Below are 8,527 nucleotides of genomic sequence, written 5' to 3'. Positions count from 1 at the left end.
CCACTGACTGCTTGGAATTGGTGTCTTCACTGGATTATGGGCACGTTGGTGAATTACTCATAAGACTCAGGAGAGGCCAGGATAAGATGCAGTGACACACATCCTGCTCCCTACCCACTTAAGTCACAAAGGTATTCGTCTCCTTCCTGGCATATATCCATCACTCGTCAGCAAGGGGTGCTTCTTGTCATCAGGGACCCAGGTTGAGGGAGGCGCCATTCTCCTTGATTGTGAAGGCAAAAAAAAAAAAGAGAGAGAGTGAGAGAGAACATGCTACATTGTACCCTGGTTCTTAAAGCTTCCCATCTCAGTGACTACAACAAATCACATGGTCCCATCTAGCTCAAGGGCAGCTGGCAAGTGCCCAGAAGCAGCATTAGTACTGTGGGACTTCAGCTCCCCAACCAGGAGTCCAACTCGCACCCCAGCATTGGAAGGTGAAGCCCTAACCACTGGACCACCAGGGAGTCCAGGGGGATCTGTTAACAGAAGTAGAGTTAGTATTTGGTGGACAACTCTGATGACTATCACAACATAGATTATCTTTGTATTTTTCCATATTGATGGAAAAAATCTGCAATTTTTACATTGTTCAAGAACAAAAAGACTTGCTTTTCACAGTTTCCACAGTGCATTTTATGTCAATGACTTCTGACATAAAGGTAATGATCATTAGGGTAATGATCATTCTGTTGTGGGTAAAGCAGAGGATGAAGGCACCTTCTCTCCTGTGAGCTACCACGCCCCACCTTGGGCGAGGGGAGGGGTGGGGTGGCCTAGGTCTCAGGTAACTATCCACGCCCCAGTGCTGGAGAACTTGGAGAGGCAGCAAGTAACTCTCCGTGAAAGCGGCTGAAGAACTGCAGCACCCTGCGGGTACAAGTGTAACATTTTCCCTCTGCCATCCTGGCTCTCAGCTGTGTTCCACTGCATCTTCTTTCCTCAGCGTTCAGTTCAGTTCAGTTGCTCAGATCAGATCAGATCAGTCACTCAGTCGTGTCCGACTCTTTGCGACCCCATGAATCTCAGCACGCCAGGCCTCCCTGTCCATCACCAACTCCCGGACTGACTCACGTCCATCGAGTCAGTGATGCCATCCAGCCATCTCATCCTCTGTCGTCCCCTTCTCCTCCTGCCCCCAATCCCTCCCAGCATCAGAGTCTTTTCCAATGAGTCAACTCTTCGCATGAGGTGGCCAAAGTACTGGAGTTTTGGCTTTAGCATCATTCCTTCCAAAGAAATCCCAGGGCTGATCTCCTTTAGAAGGGACTGGTTGGATCTCCTTGCAGTCCAAGGGACTCTCAAGAGTCTTCTCCAACACCACAGTTCAAAAGCATCAATTCTTCGGCGCTCATCCTTCTTCACAGTCCAACTCTCACATCCATACATGACCACAGGAAAAACCATATCCTTGACTAGACGAAACTTTGTTGGCAAAGTAATGTCTCTGCTTTTGAATATGCTATCTAGGTTGGTCATAACTTTCCTTCCAAGGAGTAAGCGTCTTTTAATTTCATGGCTGCAGTCACCATCTGCAGTGATTTTGGAGCCCCCCAAAATAAAGTCAGCCACTGTTTCCACTGTTTCCCCATCTATTTCCCATGAAGTGATGGGACCGGATGCCATGATCTTCGTTTTCTGAATGTTGAGCTTTAAGCCAACTTTTTCACTCTCCACTTTAACCTTCATCAAGAGGCTTTTTAGTTACTCTTCACTTTCTGCCATAAGGGTGGTGTCATCTGCATATCTGAGGTGATTGATATTTCTCCCGGCAATCTTGATTCCAGCTTGTGCTTCTTCCAGCCCGGCGTTTCTCATGATGTACTCTGCATATAAGTTAAATAAGCAGGGCGACAATATACAGCCTTGACGAACTCCTTTTCCTATTTGGAACCAGTCTGTTGTTCCATGTCCAGTTCTAACTGTTGCTTCCTGACCTGCATACAAATTTCTCAAGAGGCAGATCAGGTGGTCTGGTATTCCCATCTCTTTCAGAATTGTCCACAGTTTATTGTGATCCACACAGTCAAAGGCTTTGGCATAGTCAATAAAGCAGAAATAGATGTTTTTCTGGAACTCTCTTGCTTTTTCCATGATCCAGAGGATGTTGGCAATTTGATCTCTGGTTCCTCTGCCTTTTCTAAATCCAGCCTGAACATCAGGAAGTTCACGGTTCACATATTGCTGAAGCCTGGCTTGGAGAATTTTGAGCATTACCTTACTAGCATGTGAGATGAGTGCAATTGTGTGGTAGTTTGAGCATTCTTTGGCATTGCCTTTCTTTGGGATTGGAATGAAAACTGACCTTTTCCAGTCTTGTGGCCACTGCTGAGTTTTCCAAATTTGCTGGCATATTGAGTGCAACACTTTCACAGCATCATCTTTCAAGATTTGGAATAGCTCAACTGGAATTCTATCACCTCCACTAGCTTTGTTCGTAGTGATGCTTTCTAAGGCTCACTTGACTTCACATTCCAGGATGTCTGTCTGGCTCTAGGTCAGTGATCACACCATCGTGATTATCTGGGTCATAAAGATCTTTTTTGTACAGTTCTTCTGTGTATTCTTGCCATCTCTTCTTAATATCTTCTGCTTCTGTTAGGTCCATACCATTTCTGTCCTTTATCGAGCCCATCTTTGCATGAAATGTTCCTTTGGTATCTCTGATTTTCTTGAAGAGATCTCTAGTCTTTCCCATTCTGTTGTTTTCCTCTATTTCTTTGTATTGATCACTGAAGAAGGCTTTCTTATCTCTTCTTGCTATTCATGATCTTCATTTTCTGAATGTTAAATTTTAAGCCAACTTTTTCACTCTCCTCTTTCACTTTCATCAAGAGGCTCTTTAGTTCTTCTTTGCTTTCTGCCATAAGGGTGGTGTCATCTGCATATCTGAGGTTATTGATAATTCTCCCGGCAATCTTGATTCCAGCTTGTGCTTCATCCAACCCAGTGTTTCTCATGATGTACTCTGCATATAAGTTAAATAAGCAGGGTGACAATATGCAGCCCTGACGTATTCCTTTTCCTTGTGACAGCTTAGGCAGTTCCCATACCTTCTTGGCTACTTCAGTTATTTACCAGCTCAGTTCTGCCCAATGACAAAGCTTCAGTCTCCAGCTTGGTTTAGCTCCTCCTTCCCTGTCTGTCTGTCTGTCTATGAAAGTCGCTCGGTCATGTCTGACTCTTGGCAACCCCATGAACTGTAGTCCATGAACTTCTCCAGGCCAGAATACTGGAGTGGGGAGCCTTTCCCTTCTCCAGGGGATCTTCCCAATCCAGGGATCGAACCGGTCTCCTGCATTGCAGGCAGATTCATTTCCAACCAAGCCCCAAGGGAAGCCCAAGAATACTGCGGTGCCCAATGGTGAACTGGCAACCTAGCAGCTTGGAGGAGAAGAGCAGGGGGGCTTCAGTGAGTTTCTGAGACAATTCTTCCTCTACTTTATCCTGAAGCAGCTCTCCTGAAATGATGGGGAAGGAAGGAGGGAAAGGAAAACCATGAGGGTCTCTGTTTTGTTTGTTTTTTTAAAGGTATTTTTGATGTGGACCATTTTTTAAAAGATTTGATTGAATTTGTTACAATATTGCTTCTGTTTTATGTTTTGGGGGCTTTTTGGCCCCTAGGCATGTGGGATCTTAGCTCCCCAACTAGGGGTCCAACCTGCACCCCCTGCATTGGAAGATGAAATGCTAACCACTGGACAGCCGGGGAATCCAAGGGGATCTGTTAACAGACAAGAGTCACTTCCCTTTCTGCTCATTGTGGTAGCTTCTCAGGTTGGCACTGCTTGCCCTCTGGGTGGTAGATGCTTAAATACCGTACGGGATATTGTGGGGCCCATGCCAGATTTGGATGCCTGGCCCATGCCCGCCCCCCCCCCCCCCCCACCGCCATACACAGAGCCTGTGTGTGGGAAGTCCAATTCTGGCTTGACCTTTTCCACACTTCCGCACACCAATGCACGATGACATGTCCATTTTGCCCCTAGGACCTTGCCTTGGGTTTTAGACCTGAATTATAGCTCACACCTGGCTCTCTTCTGGGGAGTCCATTTACCCACGGGAAACTCACACACCCTTGCTGTACCAGTTGGTGGGAGTGCAGGTTAATCCTTATCACCTCTTCTCTACATCTCTCCAACTTCTTCCCGTCCGTGCTTCACCAGGTAGAGGAAGCTGATCAGCAAGTTGCCTGCATCACAGATGTCTAACTGGGAAAAGAGATGTCAGACCAAGAGCCAGCTTGCACCCCCCATGAACAATTCTCTCAGAGCCTCCCTGCTTTTTCAGCTTCAAGGAGGTGAGGAGGCAACCCAGTGTTTCTTATCTATCTCCTTCCACTCTCTCCCCGATCCTTCTTTTATAGATTGAGTTGGGGAAGGATGGTTAGTTCCAAAGCTATTTCAAGTGTCATGCTCTCTTAGCGGAGGGTATCAAGGCCCTAACTGTTGGGATACTTGACATCTCTGTTTTTTTCACCTTGGCCCCTAATCATTAATTCTGGGGAAGTAGAAAATTTTTGCTCCATCACAGTCCTATGATGGTGGGTTTGGTGATAAATGCAAGGGAAGAGGAGCCCAGAGAGAATCTCTGGTTGCTCCATTCCAGTCCCAGGGACCTCCAGCCTCCCACCATCTCAGAGCCCTAATTGGGCCTGCTGCTCTAGACAACTCCGCCCTCAGGGTGTTGACCCCAGGACCAGACAGGACCCAGGGGACCAGTTCATCTCCTCTCCTCCAATGGGCTCCTATGCTGTATGAATACATCTTCTAAATTCCCATAAGTGACCCATTTCTTTAACCCCCTGTGATGCTGGCCCAGGGGAAGGAATTGGAGCTTTTTAAGGGGAGTACTTTCAGAGATGTGCTATGTAGCTGCAAATGGAACCCAAGGTTTTCCAGTCCCCTATCCTCCCCCACTCTCCCATGTTTAGCAGCTCTCTTCTATAGACATCTCTCCTTCCTGTTAAAGACATAGACTGTACTTTCTGAGGGGCTTCCCAGCTAGCATTAGTGGTAAGGAATCTACCTTCCAATGCAGGAGACTTAAGAGACGTGGGTTCGATCCCTGGGTTGGGAAGATCCCCTGGAGAAGGAGATGGCCACACTCTACAGTATTCTTGCCTGAAAAATTGCACAAAGGAGCCTGGTGGGCTACAGTCCATGGGGTCGCAAAGAGTCAGATGCGACTGAAGTGACTTAGCACGCAGGCCCACTGCTTTCTAAGGGGTCACCCTTGAGACCCAATAGAACCACGCTGGGCAGAGATGACTCCAGAGTGTTTAATTTGACTCCCTTGATCCTAGGTGCCTTTAAAATCCTTGGCCTGGAGGAGACCTGGGGCCAGCAGATTCTAAGAGCAGAGAAGTCTACTTGCTTGAGGCAGGAAGGTTGGGAAGGCAGCTCCCTCCTTGAGGAAGGTGGTGGGGAGTCAGCAGGAGATGGTGGGGAGGACCCCTGTGCAGCAGCAGGAGCCCAGCTAAGGCGAGAAGTTGGAGTCCCTGTAGACCTGGCACACTTGATGTTGTTAATTTCCCAGAGTCCTGGACTTGGAAGATCAGCTTTTCATCCTGGTTCAGCTGTTGAACTACCTTTGGTTTCAGGTAACTGCCTTCACCTTTCAAAGACAGAGTCTTTCTGCCTGGGCTCTTTGCTCTACTGCACACAGGGCAGCTGGTCTCGCACTGTGGGAGATTGTGTCTTTCAGGGGACAAGGAGGCACACAGAAAGGGAGACGTGCTGAGCGTCCTCAGAGGAAAGCGGGCAGATACCGGATGGGGAGATGCAACAAATGCACCTTTAGGAAGCGGGAAGGGAGTGAGAAAGCACCCTTGGAGGGAATCCACATTATGGGCCTGCGATTGTCAGCTAAGGAAGGAAAAAAAAAATGCAGAGATGTTTAGAGAGGAAATAAGATGCAGGCAGAGCAAGAGGTGAAGCCATGTGCAGGGAGAGGGAGAAGAAAGGCAAGAAGGAAATCAGGAGTGGCTGAGAGAGCCCTGAGGGAGGGTCACGGCTGATGAAGAGTGGTGAAAAGCTGAGTTCAAGAGGAAAAAATTACGATGGGGGGAGGGAGGGAGGGAGAGGACTAACAGGCCTGGAGCAAGGGTGGAGGAAGAGGGTTTGGGAAGAATGAGACATCTCAAACTGGAAAAACAAACTAGAAATAGGCTGAGGTGTCTCTGCTGGACTGCTGGAGTTTGAGGTTTTCACACTGGTGACTGAGGGCTGCAGGGCAGCGTGTGGGCTATTTTAAGCAACTTCAGAATAGACTCTCAGGAGAATGGCGACTGCTCTGGAAATCTGCTAGGGAGATTATTCCCGTCCTAGACTCAGCCCTTCTCAGGTGTTGGAGAAGACGCTTGAGAGTCCCTTGGACTGCAAGGAGATCCATCCAGTCCATCCTCAAGGAAATCAGTTCTGAATATTCATTGGAAGGACGGATACTGAAACTCCAATACTTTGGCCACTTGATGTGAAGAACTGACTCATTCGAAAAGACCCTGAGGCTGGGAAAGATTGAAGGCAGGATTTTTCCAGGGGTCATGTATGGATGTGAGAGTTGGACAATAAAGAAAGCTGAGCACTGAAGAATTGATGCTTTTGAACTGTGGTGTTGGAGAAGACTCTGGTGAGTCCCTTGGATTCTCAAAGAGATCAAACCAGTCAATCCTAAAGGAAATCAGTCCTGAATATTCATTGGAGGGACTGATGCTGAAGTTGAAACTCCAATACTTTGGCCACCTGATGTGAAAAACTGACTCATTGGAAAAGACCCTGATGCTGGGAAGGAATGAAGGGAGGAGGAGAAGGAGATGACAGAGGGTGAGATGGTTGGATGGCATCACTGACCTGATGGACATGAGTTTGGGCAAGCTCCGGGAGTTGGTGATGGACAGGGAAGACTGGGTCTCTACAAATAAACCACTCTGAGCTCTCCATCACTTCTTCATGCAGCATTGCCAAACTGCCTGGGGATGTACATCCTCATTTGTCTTCCTTGTATAGCTAGTTATGTCTGGTCCTTCAAAACTTAGCTTACCCTGTCTGACTCCTGGTGTGTCCTCCTGAGTGTTTCCAAACCACCCTGATCTTACCCCAGCCATAGTCCTGAGCTTTCAGGAGGAATATGGTGAAAACTGGAGTGCCTGTTTTAGAGTCTTTTCTTAATTTGTCACTGGGGAGTGGTCAACTAAATCTTTGAGCTGGTGAAAATATTTTCTTTGTCTGATATTTTAAAACTACAGTGAGGTATCACCTCACATGGATCCAAATGGCCATCATCAAAAAGTCTATGAATAATGAATGCTGGAGAGGGTGTGGAGAAAAAGGAACCCTCCTACACCATTAGTGGGAATATAAATTGGTACAGCCACTACGGAGAATAGTATGGAGGTTCCTTAAAAAACTAGTTCCTTAAAAAATCTTAAAATCTTCTTAAAAATAGAACCACCATATGATCCAGGAATCCCACTCCTGGACAAAAGTATAATTTGAAAATATACATATACCCCAATGTTCATAGAGCATGATTTACAATAGCCAAGACATGGAAACAAGCCAAGTGTCCACTGACAGATGAATGGATAAGAAAGATGTGGTACACATATACAATGGAATATTACTCAGTAATAAAAAAGAATGAAGTAATGCCATCTGAAGCAACATGGATGGACCTCAAGATTATCATACTAACTGAAGTAAGTCAGGAAAAGGTGAATATTATATGGTATCACTTATAAGTGGAATCTAAAAAAATGATACAATGAACTTATTTACAAAACAGAAATAGATATATAGACATAGGAGACAAACTTATGGTTACCAAAGGGAAAGGGGTAGGTGATAAACTAGGAGTTTGTAATTAAAATATACACACTACTATATATGGACTAGATAACCAACAAGGACCTACTTTATAGTACAGGGAACTACATTCAATATCTTGTAATAACCTATAAGGGGAAGGGATCTTAAAAAAGTATATATATACATATATTTATATATAAGCCTGAATCTCTTTACTGTACATCTGAAACAACACAAAACATTGTGAATCAACTATATTTCAATAAATTAAAAAAAAAAGAACTAAGATTAAAACAATAACAATCATTATTCTTCTGACTAATATTTGAAAGTACTCAAGCATTACTTCCTTTTAGAAAGAAACCCCAACTGCTCTGTTCATTATATGCTGCTTTAGAATCAAATGCTGCTGCTTCAGGCTCCTAGCAGACTGCCTCTCTGACCACCAAAGCGCATGTCCTTACCCAAATTACAATCAGTAATTCTTATGCCTATTACTTCAGCTAGACCGAGGTCACCACCTTAGGCTTAGAATACCTTGCAAACCTAAATGAGGGCAGTTATGTGAAAACATTCAAAGGATGTAGGAGATACATTGAGATGTTTATAAGGGAAGAATTATGCAATTAGCACATTTAAGAAGAAAACCAGATATACAAACAGAAAGATACTGTGGTTTATCTTTAGAGAGCAGTATTGACATATGCATATTTGAACAT

The sequence above is a fragment of the Bos grunniens genome, chromosome 10, assembly GCF_055505025.1.
Source record: "Bos grunniens cultivar Pamir isolate PY7600 chromosome 10, Bosgru_T2T1.0, whole genome shotgun sequence".
Lineage (NCBI taxonomy): Eukaryota > Metazoa > Chordata > Mammalia > Artiodactyla > Bovidae > Bos > Bos grunniens.
The sequence above is the reverse complement of the archived record's forward strand: the minus strand, read 5'-3'. Positions refer to the sequence as shown.